Source organism: Sarcophilus harrisii, chromosome 3 (genome assembly GCF_902635505.1).
Source record: "Sarcophilus harrisii chromosome 3, mSarHar1.11, whole genome shotgun sequence".
Lineage (NCBI taxonomy): Eukaryota > Metazoa > Chordata > Mammalia > Dasyuromorphia > Dasyuridae > Sarcophilus > Sarcophilus harrisii.
The window spans coordinates 562,389,098-562,413,897 of record NC_045428.1 but is presented as its reverse complement, the minus strand read 5'-3'; the positions used below and the strand labels follow the sequence as shown (position 1 = coordinate 562,413,897).

At 34.8% G+C, this 24,800-nt stretch overlaps 1 protein-coding gene across 8 annotated transcripts in view; it reads right to left on the bottom strand.

The window, feature by feature from the left end:
• Nucleotides 1-24,800, bottom strand: part of EIF4G3 (eukaryotic translation initiation factor 4 gamma 3) — a 275,515-nt gene that overhangs the window by 222,818 nt on the left and 27,897 nt on the right. For all 8 annotated transcript variants that reach the window (XM_031962682.1, XM_031962683.1, XM_031962686.1 and 5 more), the window contains one exon: nucleotides 9,674-9,802. The gene's annotated coding sequence lies outside the window, so the exon portion shown is untranslated. The remainder of the gene's footprint in view (nucleotides 1-9,673; nucleotides 9,803-24,800) is intronic.

The window sequence follows — 24,800 nt, the reverse complement described above, 5'->3', positions numbered from 1 at the left end:
CTATACCTTGATTAGACTCAGGATTTAATTTGATTCTCTTTTCCCCCAAATACTTTGTTACAAAAGCATATATATGTAGGGATGAAGAAGTATTCATTTTTGTAACCTGACTCTGAATATCTGAGAAACCTGAATGTCACATGTGAGTTAAAAAATAGGTGGGTAATGTTTATGTGACTTTCCCTTCAAAAGTAATCTCAAATAATTGAAGTGTGAAACTCTCAAGAGGTAATCACACTATGGAAATTCTGCAAGGTTTTTATGACCTCTTAGGGAAATGATTAAATGGAGAGTGTGGTAGGCACAGAAAATACAAAAAGTTTATGAAAATAGGCCCAAAGGAAAATAGCAATTTGAAAGACAAACTTCAACTGCAAGCCAATGTGCTACTGCCTCTTCTTCACCTTTGTTTCCTCCACCAGAAAGGGAATCCTGATCAAATAAATTCCACTGCATGTCAAAGACAAAAAAATAATTGCAAAACTATTATCCACAAAAATTAACAATGAGGGCTAAAAGCACCATTCATAAAAATATAAACAAGTTTGATTCCTACTTCTCTTTGTCAAAAGATCTGGTGCCTTAATTTAAGTGAAATTTCTTTCATTGCCTGAAAGATTCCAGTCTAAAGTGAATAGGACCATCGATTTAGAGTTGGAAGATAAAGGCAATGAAGTCCAAATCCTTCATTTTATAGATGAGGAAAATGAGATCCAGGGAGGTTAAATGACTTACCTAAGATCACATAGCCTCCCCATCTCCAAGATGGGGGTCCATCCAAAGTCTTCTGAACTAAGTCTGACAGTAGTGCCACCTAGCTAATATGGCTCTTTTCAACATGGCTCTTTTCAACAATAGGATGATTCATACCAATTCCAATAGACTTGTGATGAAGAGAGCTATCTGCAACCAGAGAGGGGATTGTGGGGATTGAGTGTGGACCAGAGCATAGTATTTTTCAGCTTTTTTGTTGTTTGCTTGCTTTTTGTTTTCTTTCATTTTTTTTTTCTTTTTGATCTACTTTTGGGATAAGAATTCACTATTTGACAAAAACTGCTGGGAGATTGGAAACTAGTATGGCAGAAACTAGGCACCAACCCACACTATACACCAAGATAAGATCAAAATGGGTTCATGATTTACGCATAAAGAAAAAAATTATAAATAAATTAGAACACAGGATAGTTTACCTCTCAGACTTGTGGAGGAGGAAGGAATTTGTGACCAAAAGAGAATTAGAGATAATTATTGATCACAAAATAGAAAATTTTGATTATATCAAGTTAAAAAGCTTTTGTACAAACAAAACAAATGCAGACAAGTTTAGAAGTGAAGCAATAAACTGGGAAAACATTTTTACAGTTAAAGGTTCTGATAAAGGCCTCATTTCGAAAATATACAGAGAATTGGCTCTAATTTATAAGAAATCAAGCCATTCTCCAATTGATAAATGGCCAAAGGATATAAACAGTTTTGCGATGATAAAATTAAAACTATTTCTACTCATATGAAAGAGTGTTCCAAATCACTATCAATCAGAGAAATGCAAATTAAGACAACTCTGAGATACCACTACACACCTGTCAGATTGGCTAGAATGACAGGGTTAATGCAGAAAGTTGGAGGGGATGTGGGAAAACTGGGACACTGATACATTGTTGGTGGAATTGTGAATACATCCAGCCATTCTGGAGAGCAATTTGGAACTATGCTCAAAAAGTTATCAAACTGTGCATACCCTCTGATCCAGCAGTGCTACTACTAGGTTTATATTCCAAAGAGATCTTAAAGAAGGGAAAGGGACCTGTATGTGCAAAAATGTTTGTGGCAGCCCTGTTTGTAGTGGCTAGAAACTAGAAATTGAGTGGATGCCCATCAGTTGGAGAATGGTTTGGTAAATTGTGGTATATGAATGTTATGGAATATTATTGTTCTGTAAGAAATGACCAGCAGGACGAATACAGAAAGGCCTGGAGAGACTTATGAAATTATGAACACAACCAGCTACACCCACAGAAAGAACATTAGGAAATGAATATGGACTGCTTGCATTTTGGATTTTCTTCCCAGGTTATTTTACCTTTTAACCAATTTTTTCTTTAAATGGAAAACTGTAAAAAATGTACACATTTATTTATTAAGATACCCTTTTAACACGTTTTAACAAGAGACTGCCTGTCACTAGGAAGGGGTGGAGGAGAAGGAAAAGTTGGAACAAAATAAGGGAAATGTTGAAAAAATTAGCCATCAGCCCTTTTGTAGTGGAGAACTGGAAACTGAATGGATGTCCATATTGGAATGTTTGAAATTAAAATTGGGTATATGAAAATTATGAAATTACTTTCTGTAAGAAATGACCAACAGGATGATTTCAAAAGGCCTGGAGATTAAACAACTGATGCTATGAAATGAGCAGGACCAGGAACTAATACTTAACAAATAAATAGATGATGACTAGTCCGTGGATCAACCCCACAACAAGATCAACCAAACATTTCAATGGAGCAGTAATGAATGAACTAGCATACCAGAAAAAGAACCTGGGAGATGACTAAAACCATTACATTGAACCCAGTCCCTATATTTATGCAACCTGACTTTGATTTCCTTCCAAGTAATTGTACAATGATTCAGAGTCTGATTCTTTTGTAAGCAAAATAATTTTATCATGTATATTATTGTTATCTAATTATATTTTAATATATTTAACATCATTCATCCTCCATTTAGGGAGGGGTAGAGGTGAAAATTGGAAAAGAGGTTTGAATTTTAATGCTTAAAGACCCATGTATAATCCAAATTAAAGGCATTAAATAAAAAAAAAAAAAAAAAAAATTAGCCATGCATAACTTAATAAAAATATTAAAAAGGGGGGACCCCAGGTTTTTGTGAGCCCTTTTTACAAAACTAGAAACTGAAATGCCATCATTAGAAAATGGCTGAGTAATTTGTGGTGTATGAATGTTATGGAATGTTATTGTTCTATAAACAACAGCAGGATGATTTCAGAGAGGCCTAGAGAGACTTACATCAATCAATGCTAAGTGAAGTGAATAGAACCAGGAGATCATTACACCTGGCAACAAGACCATATGATGATCAGTTCTGATGGACGAACATGGTTCTCTTCAAAAATGAGATGATTTAGATAAACCAGTTCCAATGATCTTGTGATGAAGAGACCCATCTACACCCAGAGAGAGGACTGTGGGGACTGATATGTAAAACATAGCATTTTCACTTCATTTTTTTTTGTTTGCTTGTATTTTTATTTTTTTCATTTTAATTTGATTTTTCTTTTAAAAATATAATTTTATAAATATATATACCTATTGGATTTAAATATATTTTTCACCATGTTTAAATATATTGGATTACGCATCTGGGGAAAATGGGGGAAAGGAAAAATTGGAACACAAGGTTTTGCAAAGGTTAATGTTGAAAATTATCCATGCATAACTTTTGAAAATTAAAAAACTTTAATTAAAAAATTAAAAAAAGAAATGCTTGTTGTGGGGACAGGTAAGTGACACAGTGGACAGAGCACCAGCCCTGAAGTCAGGAGGACCTGTGTTCAAATATGGCCTGACACTTAACACTTCCTAGCTGTGTGACACTGGACAAGTCACTTAACTCCAATTGCCTCAAGTAAAACAAAACAAACAAACAAACAAACAAACATCTCACAGATATTAGGCAATGGTCTGAGAAAGTAATGAGGAACAGAAGGACTAGAGGCTTTGATAAAGATGAAGAATAAGTATGGAAAGAGTAAGGCATGGAGATAGAGAGAATGGCATGGCACTGTTGTCAGATGGGGCAAGTATCAAAACAGAGTGCTTATGGATCATGGTGAGATCTAGCTTGGGACTGAGGGGAAGAAAGAACTAGGTCATGGGATTTACGGGGCCTCAGGAACTGGCAAACTAGGGAGTTTGAGGGAACATCTATGTGGACATTCAAGTTTTATAAAGTCTTATAAAGACAGGAGCTATGTACGCCCAGAGAAAGAACTCTGGGAGATGACTAAAAACCATTACACTGAATTCCCAATCCCTATATTTATGCCCACCTGCATTTTTGATTTCCTTCACAAGCTAATTGTACAATATTTCAGAGTCTGATTCTATTTGTACAGCAAAATAACGGTTTGGTCATGTATACTTATTGTGTATCTAATTTATATTTTAATATATTTAACATCTACTGGTCATCCTGCCATTTGGGGGAGGGGGTGAGGGTAAGAGGTGAAAAATTGGAACAAGAGGTTTGGCAATTATCAATGCTGTAAAGTTACCCATGCATATAACCTGTAAATAAAAGGCTATTAAATAAATAAATAAATAAATAAAACACAGGAGCTGTGGAGAAAAGGAGATGGTAAGCCAATGCTTAATTACTGGAGTAAAAAATGGGGTAAAGATGGAGTGCATGGTAATTTACTGCAGCCAACACAATTTAGACTATTTGAAAATTTTCAATTGTGTAATAACTAAAAGTTTTGTCCAACACTAGAAAAAGTACAAGTAATAATGTAAACATGGCAAAATAATTATTGTAACAATAAAAGCAGAAAAAAAATTAGGAAAAAAAAGGTTGAGAACCACTTCTGAAGTAAAGCAGAATAAAACGGGAAAAAATAAAAGAACTGCTTTGGTGCAGTGAAGGACCACTTAAAAGTGAAGTAATATAATATTTTACTTTCTCCAGCTGATTTCAGCAGTTTATGAATAGGAGTAGAAGAGACTGATGGCAAATATATTCCAGTAATGAGGTTTGGCAAGAGATAAGCAATAGGACAAGAGAACAAAGGACATTGAAACTTTGAAATGGCTAACTAATAGGTTGAGACTAGGAGGAGAGAAATATATGGCTTCAGCTCCATCTCTGAGAGTCTCTGGCTCAGGTCAATCTTCTAATCATTCCCGCCTCCTACAGGGAGCTCTTCCCAATTCCTAGAGACAGGCAAGCTCCCTCCTTCCTCAATATCAACACTTCTCTGTGCTGTACTCCATTTGTGGAGTGTTCATTCTTTCAGGGAAGATGGTTTCTGTCATTTTTCAATCCCAACCTACAACCAAGGTATCATGTATACCCAAGGCATTTGATAAATGTTGGCTAGACTATCCTGGATTAAACTGGCTCAAGTATTTAAACTGTTTCTTTTCTTCTATTCCCAAAAGAAAAACATTAATAAAACTTGGGAAGAAGACAAAGTAAAATATTTCCAGAAACCACCTCCCCTTATTTCCCCCTTATAACTTTGACATGTCTGGTCACCATGTTCCCTCTTCAATGGTCTCTCTTCCCTGGTCCTGCTCTTCCTATTCCCTACTGATGATTCTACTTTCTGAACAACCCCTTTGCATGTTCTTTGCTGGGAAACTAGGTACTCCATCTCCCACTTCCAAGGCCCATAGGCATAGTCTCCTATATTCATATTCTGATGGCTGATAAGACTATCAGCTCTAAAACCCTAAGCTAGGAAGAGTTTCAAAATCTGCACCTCTGAATGATTGAAGGTCACCTTAAACTGAGTAGACCCCAAACAAGACTCATAAAATTCACCCCTAACCAATCCCTTTCGCACAAACTCCCTGTTTCTTTGGGGGACAACACCTCCCTCCCTCCTCGTTAACCCCATTTGTAACCTGAGTCCTTCTTGACTTGATTTAATCTCCCCAACTCCCCACCCACAGCCAATCACTTGTCAAGTCCACTGGATTTTTCTTCTACACCTTGAAGACGTCAGCATTTCTCCACTCACAAAGCCATCCTTAAATTGAGGCCCTTTGTTACGCACTAAGGGCTTCTCTAATGGGTCCCAGTCATTCCCCCTTAACAAAACTCCATCTGCCACCTCTGTGATTTGAAACGGTCGTCCTTTATGCTTGGCGGGGAGATCCTTGAACAAGAGACTATTCAAACTTCAACACAGATCTAATTTATATTTTAATATATTTAACATCTACTGGTCATCCTGCCATCTAAGGGAGGGGGTGGGGGGGTAAGAGGTAAAAACTTGGAACAAGAGGTTTGGCAATTGTTAATGCTGTATAGTTTACCCATGCATATATCCTGTAAATAAAAGGCTATTAAAAAAAAAAAAAAAACTTCAACACAGGAGCCTTAAGCCTGCACTTACTGTTACTAAATGCTCCTCAAATGGCTTTTTACTAACTTAATGTGCAAAGATTACCTATTCCACAATAAAAATATAATCTATCTAAAAGCAGGCAATTCTTTGTTTCTGCCTTTATTTGACTTATACGTGGGTCTTTTGATTTTTTTGATTTTATTGTTTTCTTCTGAACTTAAACTCCAAATAAGATGACCATTTCTATATCTGTTGTAGAGCAGAAGGAAAAGAATATACATGAAACAAGCTTGTTTTTAATGTATATAATAAATTCAACATGTATTATTTGTAGCTGTCCAGCTTACTGTAAGTCTTTCCAGACTGCTCAGACTTTAATAACATTTGCTGAATTCAATTCAGAATGAATGAATGTTATCCCTAAATAGATAAGTCACTGTTTTACTTAAAGAAGTAAAGGACATCAGGGAAATGAAGTGTCATGAAAGGGGGAAACTGAAGAAAGTTGAAGGGATACCTGGAAGGATGGAGACAAACATTATACTAAAGACACATTCTTCCTGGTGAGCAAATAAAAACAAGGCAGAATCTTTTTTTTCTTTTATTAAACTTAATAAAATTTTCTTTTAACTTGCTTTCATTTCAGAATCATGACACATTCAAAGAGGCAACAATGAGAACCCTGACACAAAGTCACCTAATACAAAAAAGAATTAGAAGGGGGGAAGAGAATAAGAGATATTGAGAGTGAAAATTCAGGGAGCCAGTAGTCAAAAGCAAAGACTTTTGAGGACAGGAGAGAGAGGGAGAGAAGGGGATGGGGGAAAGAGAATAAAAACAATAAAAACAGGGTGATGGCAAATACACAGTAATCATAACTGTGAATATGAATAGGCTTAAATAAGTGAATAGCAGAAAGGGTTGGTAGCCAGAATCCAATGCTGTTTGCAAAAGACATGTCTGAATCAAGAAAGCATACATGCATAATTAAAATAAAGGGCTGAAAAAGACTCTCATATAATTCAGCTGAACTAAATTAAAAAAAAAATGCCAAGGTAGCAATTATGATCTCAGACAAAGCAAAAATAGACTTAATTAAAAGAGGAAATCAGGAAAACTACATTTTGCCCAAAGACAATGAAGCAAAGTTTCTCTGATAGGGTTCATTTCTCAAATATACAAGGAACTGAATCAAATTTATAAAAATAGCAGCTATCCCCAACTAATAAATGGTCAAAAATATGAATAAGCAGTATTCAAAAGAAGAAACTAAAGCTACTTTAATCATATGAAAATTATTCTAAAACATTATTGATTAGAGAAAAGAAAATTAAAAACAACCTTAGGATACCATCTCACCTCTATCACAAATGACAAGCTGAAGGATCATCGAATAATTAAGATATTAATATACTGCTTCCTGTAAACTGGTCCACAATTCTGCAGAACAATCTGGAAGTATACTCAAAGGGCTATAAAACACTTCATATCTTTTGACTCAGCAATAACACAACTAGGTCTTTATCCCAAAGATATCAAAGAAAAAGGAAAAAGGACCAAATGTACAAAAATAATTATAGCAGCTTTTTTTGAAGTAGTAAAGATTTGGAAATTGAGGGGATGCCCATTAATTGGGGAATGGCTATATTATTTGCTGTTAAGAGATGATTAGCAGAACAGTTTCAGGGGAAAAAAAACATGGAAAATCAATATGAACCAATATAAAGTAAAGTAAGAACTGTAAGATCACTGTGCATAGTAACAGCAATGTTGTAATGATGATCAACTGAAAGACTTGGCTACTCTAATAAATAAAATGATACAAGACAATTCCAAAAGACTCATGATGAAAAAATGCTATTCATCCCCAGAGAGAAAAGTGATAGACTATGAGTGCAAACTAAAGTATAATTTTTTTACTTTTTTTTGAGTGATATGGCTAATACAGAAATACATTTTGCATTATTTCACATGTGTAATTGATTTTTTTTTTTGCCTCAGTGGGTAAGGGAAGGGTGGAATGATGGAAGAGCATTTAAAACTCATTTTAAAAAGAAAAGAATGTTAAAAAAAATAATAATAATAATTTTTAAGGGGAAGAAAAAAGAGAGCAAGCCTGCTGAATACTTTACGAACTGAACTGAAATAATCTCAGGTTGAAAAGACTTCTAACAAAAATATGTAGTAATCTCAAGCAGTATAATGTAGCACAGAATATAGATCCAAGTTTGCCTCAGTTCCAACAAGCAATAGCAACAGGACTTTGAGTAAGTCATTAAAATATGGTGGGTCTTAGTTTTTTCATCTGCATAATGGAGGCAATAATATTTGGATTGTTTAGCCTCACCCAAAAAAAAAAAAAAAAAACTGTTAAAAGATAAAGGACTACATGAGTTTAACAGGATAGTATTATCAGAGTTCACTTTAATCCAACATTCAATCAAGAGGTTCCTTTCCAGATCACATATTATATACTATAAACAATTAATCCTTACCATCAGCTTACAATGAAAAAATTTAGCACTGCATGGAAGGCTCAGTTAAATATTATGAAGTAAATTTTCATTATTACCACAAAAATCTCTGACATGAAAATTATTAAATTAACAGATCAAGGAGAAAGGCTCTATAGTAGGTCAGTTCAGATGAACTTAGTACCATGTGAACATGACCAAAGTCGTGGTTTTGATCTCTATGTGGTCTAAATAGTGTCTACAAAATTTTTATGATGAAAGGATCAATGATTAACTTGTAAGCAAAACAAACATAGTCAAATGCACATCAGAACTCCCAAAGAAAATAAATAGAACTATATTTGGATCGATATATATTAATTCCCATCACAGTTAAACTATGAATGATGGCATGGCTGATATGGTATCAATACAAGATAGTAAAATACCATAAATACAGCCTTTTTTCCTGGATCTTCTATGCTTTCTATCTGCCTAACAAATACCTAAGTGCCCAAATCTACAATAATTCTTGCAGTTTTTAAAATTGAGAAATCCTAGCATGACTAACAATAATCAAATTCATCAGATATTTCCCCTTCCACAGAGAAGGATCTATCAGTTTAAGCAAAAATATGAAAACCCATGAATTTTTACTTTATATAAGAGTATGATGGGCAGCTAGGTGGTGCAGTGGATAGAGTACCAGCCCTGAAGTCAGGAGGATCTGAATTCAAATTTTACCTCAGACACTTAACACTTCCTAGCTGTGTGACCTGGGGGTAAGTCACTTAACCCCAATTGCTTCAGCAAAAAAAAAAAAAAAAAAAAAAAAAAAAGAGTATGATGTATGCTAAATATGTGCCGTGAGTCTTATTTTTTAGACTAACCATGAAGGGAAAACCTCTGTGTCTTTTAAAAACAAAAAACAAACTTAACATGATAAAAATAAGCACTGGTCATTGCAGAATAAAACTCACAGCCTCCATACAAATGTTATAAGGCACTCAGCCTGCAGAGCATTTTACACAAACTGGCCATGGACAAGAATATAACTTAGAAAACAAAGACAAGGCACAACAAAGATATTATTGGCAACTTTCATCACAAAATCCTTACTTACCTGTGAGAGTCCAGGCGACGACGCATGTCCTGGTGGGGTTGCTGCAAGATTTGGATGTCCCTTGTTTATTTCATGTGCTGAATAAGGGGAAGGGGTAGGAGGTCCAGGTTGTCTTGCTACTTGTGTTACCTGTGAGGAAATAAACCTTTAGTAAAAATTGTTACAAAAACAATCAGATCTGCAAAAATCTATGAACTTACACTGCTAAATAATATCTATAATAAATATCTGTAGTTGCAATATTTCATCAAGTGGCTAGAAACAAGTATGGATCACTCTGTATTCTTGACAACTAGTAAGAACAAGGGATAAACACTAAAGAGAGAAAATATCTTTAATATCTTTATGAACCAGAATAATCTACTCATCTAAGTTGACAGTCTGACTACTGGGAATCACAAAAGTAAAAGCTTCCACACATTTGTAAAATACTTCATGATAACCACATGAATTAGGTGTTGTGGATACTAATATGGTCATTTTGTATGAGAAAAAAGATGCAAAGAGGTCAGGAAACTTGCCTACTGCCACACAGCTAATAAATCCTTAAGTTAGTGTACAAACTCACACCCACAAAAGTCCAAACTCCTGTCTTTGTCAACCAAGTCATGTTGCAATCAAAAGGTTTAGAGTTATAGCAATACAACTCATTTTACAGGAGAGCAACTCAGGCATGTCTAAAGTGCAGAGTTAACAAGGGAGTCAGTTGTCCAATAGATAGAATACTGGGCCTGGAGTCAGGAAGATCTGCATGCAATCCAGCCTCAGTACCAAGAAAGCCACTTCACCTTTGCCTGCCTTACCTTCCTCATCTGTAAAATGGAGATAATACCAGTACCTACTATTGTGAAGATCCGATGAGATCATGTTTCTAACATGTTTTGTAAAACTTAAAATACTGTATAAATAAGTGGCAATTACAAGGGGGTCATTTACATTAAGAGTTTCTGTTGACATGGCATTTAAAAAAAAATCATTGATGGTATCTGATAACTTTTCTTTTAAGGACCCAAAGAACTGCGAGTGTGGTAAAAAAAAAAAAAAAAAAAAAAAAAAAAAAATCAATCACTTATCCAGAATTGTGTGGGAGCAGGGCTATATTGGAAAAACATGAAATCTTCAATCAACAAAGCATTTAGTAAGAAAGAACTAGAGGCTGGGGACTATTTTTAGTACAGGATTGGATAGAGACAATAGTAAATAAAGGTTAATTCTGGGAGAGTCTAGCACCTACAAGCATCAGGAAGGGCCTCAAATATAAAGTGATGCCTCAGTAAAGTTTGGAAGGAAAGTAGGAATTCTAAGAGGAAAAGGTAAGGAATGAGTACAGTATAGGCAGGGGTTACAGCCAAAGGAAAGGCATGGAGACCACATATGGAATAACGAACAAAAAAGAACAATTTGGTTGAGCCAAAAAATACATCAAGGAGAGTAATGTAAATAATAAGTTAAGTTGGAGCCAAAATGTGAAGGGCATTAAAGACCAAATAGAAGCTTCTATATATGATGCCAGAATAGGGAACCATTGTAATTTATTCAAGAGGGGAGAGACATGGTCAAACCTCTATGTGTGGAATATTACTTTGGGGCCCACATAAAGCAAAACATTCATAGGAACATTTTCTGGAATAGGTATGAACTAGAAACAAAGTCAATGCCCATCAATTGAATCCTTAAATGAGTTGTGGTAGATGAATGTAATAAAAGGTTATTATGCTATTAAGAAATTGTGCATGTGGTACAAAATTTAGGATTTAGGCCACATACTCATTTTTAATTTATGGTAGAATATATGATTTTAAGATGTTGTTCTAAGTCTAGTATCTACCAAACTATTTTTGGTTTCCCAGTAACTCTTAATAGGTAACTCTTTTCTAAGTGATTTATATTTTGGAGTTTCTTGAACACTGTGTGAATTTTGTTTTTGGATTCTCCTTGGTTTGATCTCTCTCACTGGTCTACTTTTCCATTGTTTTAATCAATTTTTTGATTACTAATACTCTATAATATAGTTTGAGGTATGGAAATGCTATTCCCTTTATATTCCTACTACCATTTAAATTATTTCCTCACTGATATCGTTTGTCCCTTCAAATGGATTCTGTTATTATTTTACCAAGTTCTTAAAAAGTTTCCTTTGGAATTTTAATTGATGCAGCATAATTCTATAAATTAACTTTGGCAATATTGGTATATTGGTATTTTCTACACTCCAGTCACAAAATTCTTAAAGAACTCTTCTATATTTAAGCATATATAAAAACTGAGGAAATGTTAGTGAACTGAATGCCAAATATTTCATTCATTTTATATTTATTTTAAATAACTATGAGCCATTTTTATTATTGCCCTATGGTTTTTGTTGTTATAATATAAAAACGCTATTGACGTTTATGGGTTTATTTTTTTAGCTCAAAACTTTGTTGAAGCATTAATATCGTAATTATTTTCTTAGTTAATTACCTAGGATTCTTTTATTTAATGTCACATCATCAGCAAATGGGGTTGATTTTATTTCTTCTTTGGGGAATGCTTCCTTCTTTCTAAAATTTGTTTAGCCAAACAATTACTTAAGTGCCTATTTCTGTGTCAGACAATGTAATAAACTCTTTATAAATGTTATCTCATTTGATCCTCATAACAAATCTGTGAATTAGTTGCTATCAGTATCCTCCTTTTTATATATGAGGTAACTGCGATAATCAGAAATGGCTTATCCAGTGTAGCACAGACATTAAGTACCTGAGGCCATATGTGAATTCAGGTCTTCCTTAGTTCAAGCCCAGGGCTTTGTGCACTGAATATAATAGACTACTACTGCACTATAAGAAATGACAAATGAAGAAATTTGAAAAGATATGAATTGAAGGATTAAAAAAAAAATTACTTGTTACAAGAAATGGCTCTCGGGAAACAAAGATAGAGACAATAGGTAAATAAAGGTTAATTCTAATAAAGATGATGAAAAAATAAAATATACAATTATTTTTTCAAATAATGAATATGAAAAATACAGATAAGCATGGGAAATTTTATATTAACTTCTGCAAAGAAAATATCTACCCAGTGACAACAATGTAATTCAAAAGAACAAGAAAATAATCAAATGAAGGATGACTCCCCCCCTTACCCCCCCCCAATGAACAGATGGGATGATGGGAGAAGTACATTGACCAAAATGCCATGCTTTAAATTTCAACTGGGCAACCACTGTAGTAAAACAATACTTTTTTATTCCTTCCTATTTGATTCTTTGGGGCATTTGAGTAGTGCAGTGGATAGAGTATTGGCTCTGAAATCAGGAGACTCATTTTCCTGAGTTCAAACACTTATTAGTTCTGTGACCCCTAGACAAGTCACTTAACCCTGTTTGCCTCCGTTTCCTAATCTGCAAAATGAGCTGGAGAAGGAAACTGCAAACTATTCCAGTAACTCATCCAAGAAAACCCCAAATGGGATCATAGAGAGTTGAACCTGGCTGAAAAAACGACTGAACAAAATTTGATTCTTTATTGCCCATTGTCAACAACAGCTGTTTTAAATCTTCTCTTCCCTCCTAAAGTCTCCCTCACAATGCCAGTCTCTAACTTTTCTAAAGAAATCTGACCTCACACTTTTGAGATAGTACTATTACACATCTCAAAATGTCTTGCCATTAAGCCAAATTTTCAATACTACAGTTTCAGATGAAGAAGTAGCCTCTCAGCAAAGTCAACCCTGTGGTAAGTAATCTTAACACCGTCCCCCATCCATCTCCTCTAGAAAACTACTCTCACAATTATCTCCCATTCCATCTTCAATCTCCTTCTTATAGATTCATTCTCTCTGCTACCAAACCAATGTACCCAGATCTTTTGTATCTTCAAAAAACTTTCATGGGCCCGCCTACCACCATAAACTATAATCTGGAATCTCTCCTTTTCAGTCAAACTCCTCCAAAGAGTTGGCTTACACAAGGTGCCTCTGGTTCATATCTCACTCAGTTCTTACAATATGGTTGGTGACCTTATCCCCTCACCTGAAACTGCTCCCTCCTAAGTTACCAAATCCATTCCCCAAAGGACAAATCATCAAAAAACCTAAAGCACTTCATAGCTATGTTTGGGATTATTCTGCTTTCCTTTCTGACAGAGCCAAAAGGGTCTTTCTGTTCCTCTTCCCACACACTATTCCATCTTGCCTCTGTACCCTAAGAAAGCTCGTCACCCTTGCTTGAAAGATAGCTCACTCTTCATCTCTACTTTTCTGACTCAAACAGCAACTTTCAAAGTCTTTAGTTATGCTTCTGGAAATCCAGCCCCAAAAGGCACATCCAAGATGCTGGAGGCCTTCTAGGTTCCCTGGCAATGCATATCACCAACAAGGAGAGACTGACGTCCCTGGCCCAACTACTGAAGCAGCCCCCTGCTCTCCCAAGCCTGCTGCCATCTGGGCCCTTGACATGACACCTGTCACCCTAAGGAGCCTGGGGGACACAGGCACTCCCAGCCACAAGTTCCCACCGGAAGAGCATTGATGGCCCAGGGTTCAGGCAGAGCCTGCCCGCACCATATTAGGGTCCAGCTTGCCATCAGTTAGGGGCAAACACCCAACACACACAAGCCTGCAGAAAGGCCAACAATAGTCAAGATAATGAATTCTCTTCAATCACATGATTCTTCCTGTTTGAGACTTAAGCCAAACTCTTAGGAGATGACGAAATTAGGAAGTCTCTGTTCCAGAGTGTAAATAGTGAGCATGTGTCATCTGTAAGTAGATGGCTCTGAAGGAACTTACCATCTACAGGAGATCCCTCCTGCACTAGGACTGGGCTCTGGATAACTTCCATGACAGGAGCAAGGACTTCTGTGTCTCATGTTTATCCCTGTTTTCTATTTTGTAGTAAGAAGTACCCTCTTGAACAAAATGACCTCTGTTCCTGCATCTTCCAAGAAATCTTACAAAATTTTGACACAGTTTGTGGAGGAGGCTTTAAGGAAGCATTAGGAGGCCCTACTGAGTCATATTTTATTTTAATAGTCAACAAACCAGAAGGACAGTAACATCTTGTACTCATTCCATCTTTCTCAATACAGGTTGCTATCAAATAACATTTGTGAAAGCCTTCCTGGCTCCCTGATCCATTCTTTTTCAGATGTCCTCTGTGTGTGTGGATGATTCTCATAAAGATTTGGTAAAGATAAGAAATGTGGCATCTCGGAGTTGTTATATTCTCTTTTTTTAAAAGTCAATATTTATTGCTATCATTTTTTTTTACAACTCCTACAGTTCCCAATATATTCCTTTCCCAACTCTTCCAAGAAAACCATCCTTTATACTTTATAATAAAGAATAAGGGGGGGGGGGGGCGGGAAATCACAGGCAGTGCTTCCTCTTTGTTGTTCTCCCACTTCTGCCACAAAGAAACAGGAAATCTTTTTCCCTCAATTTTTGCTTTAAGGCAAAATTTTAATGCTGGTTATTATAATTTTGCAATATTCAATTTTATTTTGTTGTTGGTCTTTCCATTTACACTGTTACAGTCATTATGTATATTATATTTCTGTTTCTGTTTAATTCATTTTGCCAAAGTTCATTTCTCTTCATGCTTCTTTACATTCATCAAATTCATAATTTCTTATTTTATTTCCAATTCATTGCCAATTCAACCCAATAAATGTTTATTAAGCACCTGCTATATGCCAGGTACATTGCTATGTACTAGAATACAAAATGGTAGGAAGGGGGAATCTAATAGGGGAAAACACGTGGAAGAAAGCTGAAAGGGGGGTGAGAGTAGGAAGGAGCAGTACATGAACAGGAGATCCTAGTTTCCAGGGATGATGATGGTGGCAGTGGTACTGATGTTCCATCACGCACAGGGGACAGAGAAAGTTTTAGATCTTGCACCCTGCAATCAGAAGGGCAGAGGCCAAAAGGGCATTCACTAGGCACTAAGAGTACCAAAGCCAATGCCTTCTCCAAGATGAGGAGATTCCTGACAACTGGAGGATGGTGGAGTTAAATCTAAGGAGTAAAGCAGCTGGAACATCACAAAAAGTGTTGCTATAACTGGCATGTGGAGGACTTATTTTTTTTTTTAAATATTAGTGACCTTCTTGGGGAATATGCTGAGTATAGCAGACAGAATTCAGCACAGAATCAAGCCAACTCATGTTTGAATATGACATCACATACTTCCTAGCTGAGTCACTCTAGACATCTCACACCTCTCTCTGCCTCAGTTCCCTCAGCTGTAAAAGGGATGATAGCACCTTCCTCCCAGAATGCTGAATCAAATGATATATAACACTTGAGGTTGGACCAAAGCAAATACTATCTTTATTCCTTTCCATTTCCCCAGCCTTTCTGTTAGCCTAAAATAATGAATTCTTTTCAATGCAATCTCATTTTGACTCTCTGTGAGTCTTTGTTTCAAGTTTTATTTTCAAGTGAACATACTGTTAAGATTCCTTTTTCTAATTTAATCTATTATCCTCTTCCATTCATGTTATAACTTTATCTTACCCTCCACCCTTTTCTCATGTATTTTTTTCTTCTCTTTTCCTCTCACTCCTTTCCAGTTCCACATGCAAAGGAAGTACATAAAGAAGCAGTTATTTTCTGATTCCTCTGCCCAAATCCTCATCTCCAATTTGCATGATTTTTTCTCTATTTTTAATCTTTTTTTAGTTTTCTCTCTGCAGTTTAACTTTATCTTCTCTCTTTAAGCCTTTCTTCAAAAGGCCTGGAGAGACTTAACACGAACTGATGCTGAGTGAAATGAGCAGGACCAGGAGATCATTATATACTTCAACAACAATACTAGATGATGACCAGTTCTGATGGATCAGGCCATCCTCAGCAACGAGATCAACCAAATCATTTCTAATGGAGCAGTAATGAACTGAGCTAGCTACGCCCAGAAAAATAACTCTGGGAGATGACTAAAAACCATTACATTAAATTCCCAATCCCTATATTTATGCACACCTGCATTTTTGATTTCCTTCACAAGCTAATTGTACAATAATTCAGAGTCTGATTCTTTTTGTACAGCAAAATAATGTTTTGGTCATGTATACTTATTGTGTATCTAAGTTATATTTTAATATATTTAACATCTACTGGTCATCCTGCCATCTAGGGGAGGGGGTGGGGGGGTAAGAGGTGAAAAATTGGAACAAGAGGTTTGGCAATTGTTAATACTGTAAAGTTACCCATGTATAAATCCTGTAAATAAAAGGCTATTAAATAAAAAAAAAATAAAAATAAAAAAATAAAAAGCCTTTCTTCAATTCCTGCCACAAAATGCTCTATGTACATGTGTCTTTTCAGCTCACTCCCCGACTCAGTCTTCCAAATCCAGACTCTTCTCACATACCCCATCCTAATAAATAGCAATTTGTTCCTCTTTCTTCATTATTTCTTTTAGTTTAGAGTTATTAATTTTTTACATTTTCTTTACTAAAAACAACAAAACAGGACAAAATTACATGATGACTTAAGTCTATGTATTACACTTAACCCCTTTCATAGCCAAAAGACAGTAAGATTTTAAAGGACTATCTCTTCTCCCCCATTAGGACAATTTATATAATGAATACAACATTCATTGTAAAAGAAAAAAATTGTGAAGGACTTAAAAACTAGAACCTAGTCAGTGACCAGCCACAACTTCCAAAGTTGTGGAAGTCCAGTTCTGATGGGTACTTCCTACTTCCCAAGAGGTGAAAAAATTGTTTCTTTTGTTCTGCTGTACAGTTCATAGAAGTGTATTTTTTAAAGGAGGTGATGTGTGCAGAATAAAAAGAAGTTTAGTGAGAGTAATGTGGAAGGAGGGAAGGAGAAAAGGGAGAGGGGAAAGAAAAGGGAATAAAGGCCTACCAATGAAATGTTTTTAAATGTACACACAAAAATAGAGGAAATTTCAGAGAGAAAAAGATGAGCAGGTCAGCTCTAAAAATATGTGGTGAATTTATTACATACTTTTTAAAAATTGTACATAACAAATTTGCTATTTTATATACATTTTTCTATATATTTATACATAAATACAATATTTCTTTGTAAATGTTCATGTTTATTGGTAAGTTCAGTTCACATTAATAAAGATAAAAATTTGGAGAAATAAAAAACATGTACATCAACACACAATGTGTGGAACTGTGATATACTTCAAAACTTTCTGAAGAAAAAAATGCAAAATACACTAAGAAAGTGAATAAAATGCCCATCTTTTTGATAGAGAGCCTCCTATTAGCTATCTTTCCAAAAGAGGAAAGAGAAAAGGGATAAATTTCCATATATTCAAAGTATTCATAGCAATAATACTCTTTTGTAGTAATAACAACTGAAAACAATGAAAGGCTCTAATTGGGGAACAGTAAAAACAAATTGTGGTACATGAATTAAAATTACTATGCAGGGAAAAAAAAAAAAAGATGATTACAAAGAATTCCATGAACAACTTTTACCAACAAAAGTAAATTTTATCAGCAAAGAACCAGAAAACATTATGCCCAATGATATATATAGGGGAATATTGTTATATTGTGAGAAACAATGAATATGATGAACAAAGAGAAGACTGGTATGAACTGATGTAGAATGAAGTAAGCAGAAGCAAGAAAACAATTTATGTAGAGACTAGAATAATATAAATGGAAAGAAAAGCCTCCAAAAATTCAAAAGTGAATATAACAAAATTATAACAATCAAGCAGGGTTTAAATGAAGAGAAAGAGATAATCTCCACCTACTCTTCTTAGAGGAGGAAGGTCCACAGGAGTCAAATGTATATATTTTGGGACTTTTTCAGTGTATGTTGTTGTATTGATTTTTTCAATCCTTCTCTTTTTCTTTCTTTGATAAATACTACTACTTGCTATATATGAGATAGTTCTCTGGGAAGGGGAAAGGAGGGACACTGGGAATAACTATAATGATATAAATTAACAGAACATATTAATTAAAACCTTACTTGAATTTTAAAATGCATATATATCACAATAATTACAACAATGTAAATGGGAAAAAACTAGAAAAATAAACAATGCTGTAATATTAAAATAACTAAACTCAGTTCTAGGGGAAAAAAAGAATGAGACAATAAAGCCCTACTATTACACCTTTCCTTGCAAAAGTCAGGGGGACAAGAAACATGGAACATCAGACACACTGAGGCTCAGTTGATATGTATGGTTAGTTATTTTTTCATTTTTACTCTTTATTCTTTTACAAGTTTAAAAGTAGAAGTCAAGTAAATCACTCAATCTATCACTAAAATAAACTGACAAGATACTAAGCTCAGACATCTGTCACTCAAAGGTATGAAGCATTTGTGAACAAGATCTAAATACTCTAGTGAAACAATCAATGAACCATTGAATTTAATCATGTAATTTAATCATGAATTTAATCATGTAGATTTAGACTTCAACTTCTTGATTCCAACAGTTGTCACCTCATTTGGAGTTTTCTTGGCAGAGATACTGGAGTAGTTTGCCGTTCCTTCTCCAGTTCATTTTACAGATAAGGAAACTGAGGCAAACAGGTTTAAGGGACTTGCTCAGGGTCACCCAGTTAATGTCTGAGGCTGGATTTGAGCTCAGGAAAATAAATATTCTTAATTCCAGACCTGACACTCTATCTACCAAGCCACCTAGCTGCCCTCAACCCAGAAGTCCTTAAAAAGTCACTGGATTACAGAGAGTGCCATTTCAACAGAAGTATATTAGCAATGGCTAAGGAAACTTGGTGAGCCACATGATCATCAGTGGGTCATCAATGAAACAACAGTCACCTGAGAAACTGGGGTTCCTTCCTTCTACTTTGGTCACAGAATTTGTGTTGCTTTTCTTCTGAATTTGTGTTGCTATCAGAATATTATTGCTCTATAAGATACAATCAGAGAGGCCTGGAGAGACTTACAGGAAGTGATACTGAGTGACATGAGCAGAATCAGGAGATCATAGTACACAGCAATAACAAGACCATATGATGATCAATTCAAATAGACAAATTTACAACAATGAGGACTGAAGCTAATTCCTAGGATCTTGTGATGGAGAGAGCCATCTACACCCAGAGAAAACTGTGGGGACTGAGTGTAGAAAACAACATGGCATTTTCACTCTTTTTGTTGTTGTTCCTGTTGCTTGCTTGTTTTTTTTCTCATTTTTTCCCTTTTTTGATCTGGTTTTTCTTGTGCAGCAAGATAAATGTGGAGACATGTTTAAAAGAATTGCACTTCCAATGTAGAAGATGGAAAGGGAGAAAACAAATTTGGAACAAAAGGTTTTGCAGGGATGGATACTGAAATTTATTTTTGCATGTATTTTGAAAAATAAAAAGTAATTGTTATAATTTTTTTTTTAAAAGAAAAGAAGAGCATTGAAGAGGGCTCTGGACCAAAGATCCAAGTGGCTGAAATAATGTTAACGAACAACAAAATAAAATTGATCAACATTTAGTTTCCATTTTCATTTTTAATGAAAATAATACTTTGGTGGGGAGAAAGGAAGAAAGAAATAAACCAATAACTGCTAAAAATAGAATAGATACCCAGGAGAAGCAAACTTCTAGCAAGAAAGTAATACCCTCAATCCCCTTGGCTCCCTGAAGAACTACAAGTGTGAGACCTTACTATCATTCATGACCAGAATATGACCAGAATATGACAGCTCATTTTAGAAGAGAAACAAGCACAAAATCACACACTTAACATTACTATGAATGGAAGGACAATTTTTGACCAAAAAAGAAAGAGGAAATTATAAAAGATGAATTAGATAATTTTCATTACCTGAAACTCAGTTTTTACATGAATAAAATACTAGGATAAAAAAGTAAATGACTGGAGGAAAAAAGCTTTCTACAAAATATTTCAGATAAGGAAGACAAAGAGAAGTGCTGTTGCAGGACAGAGAGCTTGTCTTAGGGCCAAGAAGATATAGATCCAAGTTTCCCCTCAGAAGCCTGAGATTGTGGGATTTTGTGTTCTAGACAACTCTCTTGGGACTCTACATCATGGGTGCCAATATACATTAAAGAGAATTTCCTTAAATGGCAGCTCCCTATAACCAATGAAGTCATAGTCTCAGTCCCTATCCCTCACTAAAGCAAATGAAGGATGGAAATATTTAGGAGCAAAAGATATTCCCCAATAGATAAAAAGGATATGATCTGAAAAGGACTGCAAATTCTTAACAGCATATGGAAGAATGTTCCAAATCATTAATAAGAAAAAGGAAAAGCAGAGCAATCCTGAGGTTTCACCTCATATACAGCAAATTAGCAAGACTGAGAAAAGATAAGAATAATCAATGGTGAAAGGTATGAAAAAAGATTATAATCTTAATGCATTACTGGTGGAATGGTGAATCAGTATGCCTTTTCTGGAAAATAATTTGAAATGATGCAAATCAAGTAGTTGAAATGTCTACATCTTTAAACTACAGATTTCTTTGATAGTCATAAAGATGTACTCTCAAGGTCAATAACAAAAAGAAAGATCCCATATTACTCAAAATATTTGTAACACCACTTTTTTGGAGTGACAAAAAACTGGAAATAATGTTGATGACCATCATTTGGGGAAGGCGAAACCAATTATAGATAAACTTAACTACTATTGCCATGCTGTAAGGATCAATCTGAGGAAAAAAAGAGTAGCATGAACTTAATGATGCACAATGAAGTAAGAAAAAGAAAGACAGCAGTAAATACGAGCACCATAGTGTAAAGTAGTACAATCAGCAAGAGAAGATACTTCTTATCCTACTTCTCTGCAGAGGGAATGGAAATTATGGGTGTAAAGCATGACTATAACAACAGACTTTTTAAAAAATATATTTGTCAGCTTGGTAAGAATATTCCCCCTTTCTTTCTCTTCTAAAAACTTCTCTGTAATATGGGATGGCACTGTGGCAGGGAGGAATAGATACAGTGAGAAATCCAAGTAATATGAAAACAAAATCATTTTTAAAAAGAAATAATGTGGATAATAAAAAATTTATTGCCCCAATTTTAAAAAGAGAAAAAAAGATTAGAATCTAAAAACTATATTAGCGTTAGCTTAATTTCATCCCATTAAATTTCCACAATCTATTATTAGTCTTTAATTATTTGTCCTAAACCCCAACAATAATTAAAATTCTGCCTAAATTGGACTATTTCTTTAGTACCAAACTGCCAAAAAGTTATTTTATAGAATTAGAAAAAATATAACAAAATTCATCTGGAAGAATATCCAGGGAATTAATGGAAAAAATTACAAAGGATGATGGCTTAGCAGTAACAAACCTAAAACTCTATTATAAAGCAGCAGTCATCAAAACCATTTGGTACTGGCTAAAAAATAAGAGTGGTGGATCAATGGAATAGATTAGATACACATAACACAAACAATCAAGGCCTATAATAATCTAGTTTTTGTTAAACCCCCAAACTCCAGCTCTGAAAAACTAGAAAATAATGTCAGAAATTTGGAATAGACCTAAATCTCACACCCCATACCAAAATAAGGTCAAAATAGATACATGATTTGGGCATAAAGAATGACACTATAAACAAATTAGGAGAACAAGGAATAATTTATCTATCACACCTTTGAAGGAGAGGAATTTATAACCAAAAAAGAATTAGAGAATATTATGAAAGGCAAAATGAACAACTTTGATTAAATTTAAAAAGTTTTACACAAGCAAAATCAACAGAAACAAGATTAAAAGGGAAGTACAATGCCAGCATTTCCAATAAAGGTCTCCTTTCTAAAATATAATCTGTGCCAAATTTATAAGAATACAAATCATTTCCCAATTGATAAGTGGTCAAAGGATATAAACAAATAATTTCCAGATGATGAAATTAAAATCATCTATAATCTTATGAAAAAAATACTCTAAATCACTATTGATTAGACAAATGAAAATTAAGACAACTCTGAGATACCACCTCGTACCTCTCAGATTGGCTAAGATGACAATAATAAATGTTGGAGGGGATGTGGGAAAACTAGGACACTAATATATCGTTGGTAGGGTGGTAAAATGATCCAACCATTCTGAGAGAAATTTGGAACTATGCTCAAAGGTTTATAAACTGTGCATACCTTTGGTCCAGCAGCACCACTACTGGGTCTCTATCCCAAAGGAATCATAAAAGAGGGGAAAAGTCCTACTTGTACAAAAATATTTGTAGCAGCTCTTTTTGTGGTAGCAAAGAATTAGAAAACAAAAAGATGCTCAACTGGGAAATGGCTGAACAAATTGTGGTACATGTAGGTAATGGAATATTATTGTTCTATAAAAAGTGATGAACAAGCTGATTGTATAAATTCCTGCAAAGATTTACATGAACTGATACTGAGTGAAACAAGCAGGACTAGCAATACACTGTACACAGTTAACAGCAAGAATGTGCAATGATCAACTATGAAAGGCTTGGCTTGGTTCTTTCTCAGTGATTCAAAGCAATCCCAATAGGTTTTATACAGAAAATGCCATCTACATCCAGAAAAAGAACTAAGGAGAGAGAATGTAACTCAACACATGCTATGTTCACTTTTTTTTCCTGGTTTTTTTTTTCCTCTCCCCTTTGGTCTTTCCCTTTTGCTCTAATTTTTCTCTCCCAACATGATTAGTAAAGCAATGTGCAATATAAAAAAATTTCTTTATCCTCATCTTATTGTTATCATTGATAGGTCTTGGGACTTATGTCAAATATAAAATTTTTCTAGTAAAATTTTGATGTTTCTCCATTTTGATTTAAGATTTATACTTATTATGTTAAAGAAGGCTCTTCTATGCTTAGGCTTACAGTTCTGAGCATGTGAGTATTGTCCTTTTCAGAAGCCTTTTCTGAATATATTCTTCTAATCATATTTTTTAGATTTTCTATATAGCTTGTTTTCTCAAGATGAACTAACCTCACATGCTTGCACAAATCCAACTTAATCATGGTAAAGAATATTTTAAATGTAGTTCTGTAGTCCTTTTTGTCAAGATTTTATTTGAAATTTAAATCAAATCCTCATTAAATCAAATCCTCATTAATGATAGTGGTCTTCTTTTCTTGTTTTTTCTCTGATGTAGACATTGGGATTATGTCTGGCTCATAAAAGAAATTAGGAGAGTATATTCTTTCTCAACTCATGAAAATGATTTCTGTAGCATAAGCATTAAAATTCTTTAAAAATCTGATAAGATTGACTTGAAAAGGTAATAATTCCTTTATAGAGAGCTTGATTTGATTTTCTGAATCTTGAGATCTCTATTTCAAATTCTATTAATTTAAGCACTTTATATTTTGGTTGGTCTTTCTCTACTTTTTTTTAAATTCTCAGTTTTGATGTTATTAAAAAGGTTTAAACTATTTTTCAAAATAAATGCTTCAGTTAGCTATTTCAATATGATTTTTAAGATAATTATTTTTAAACATGGGTTAATAGTGGGCAACAAGGTCCTGTTATCGGAAGATATCAGTTCACATCTAGATAACTTACTTAAGGTTGTGGAACTGGAAACAAGTCGCTAAAATCTCTATCTTTCTCAATTTTCTCATTTGCAAAATGGGGAAAATAATGGCACCTACCTCCCACAGTTGTAGTGGAACTCAAATGACATATTTGTAAAACACTTAACACAGTGCCTAGGACATAGCAGGTATCACTCTTTTTCATTATTTTCCCTGTTCGTTTTTTAATTTGGCTATTTCAATTTTGTCACTAACTAGTGTTAGTTAAAGACTTAGTCATTCTGTTCATGTGCATCTAAAACGCACAAATAGGCAAGGAAAGATACATCCAATGATGCAAGCTGAGGGCAGCACAACCCAGAAGACTCGGGGAGCTCCTGACAGAGAACATGTGATTCTGGCCTCAGTCCTGGCCCCAAGTGCTCCCGCCCCCCTCTCTGCAGACTTAGGGGGCTGCCAGCAGGAGGCACTGACTCGATTTGCTCACCTTGCTTTTTTCTCTTGCTTTTTCTATTCTTTGTAATAAGGGATGGCTGAGGGAAGAACATACGTAAAATGAGAAATGAAGATGATGTTTGAAAAAAGAAGATATTAATAAAATCTGCAAAAAGAAAACAGATGGCGTCAAGCAGGGACTGACCAAACCACCTGGAGCACGCACCCTAATACCC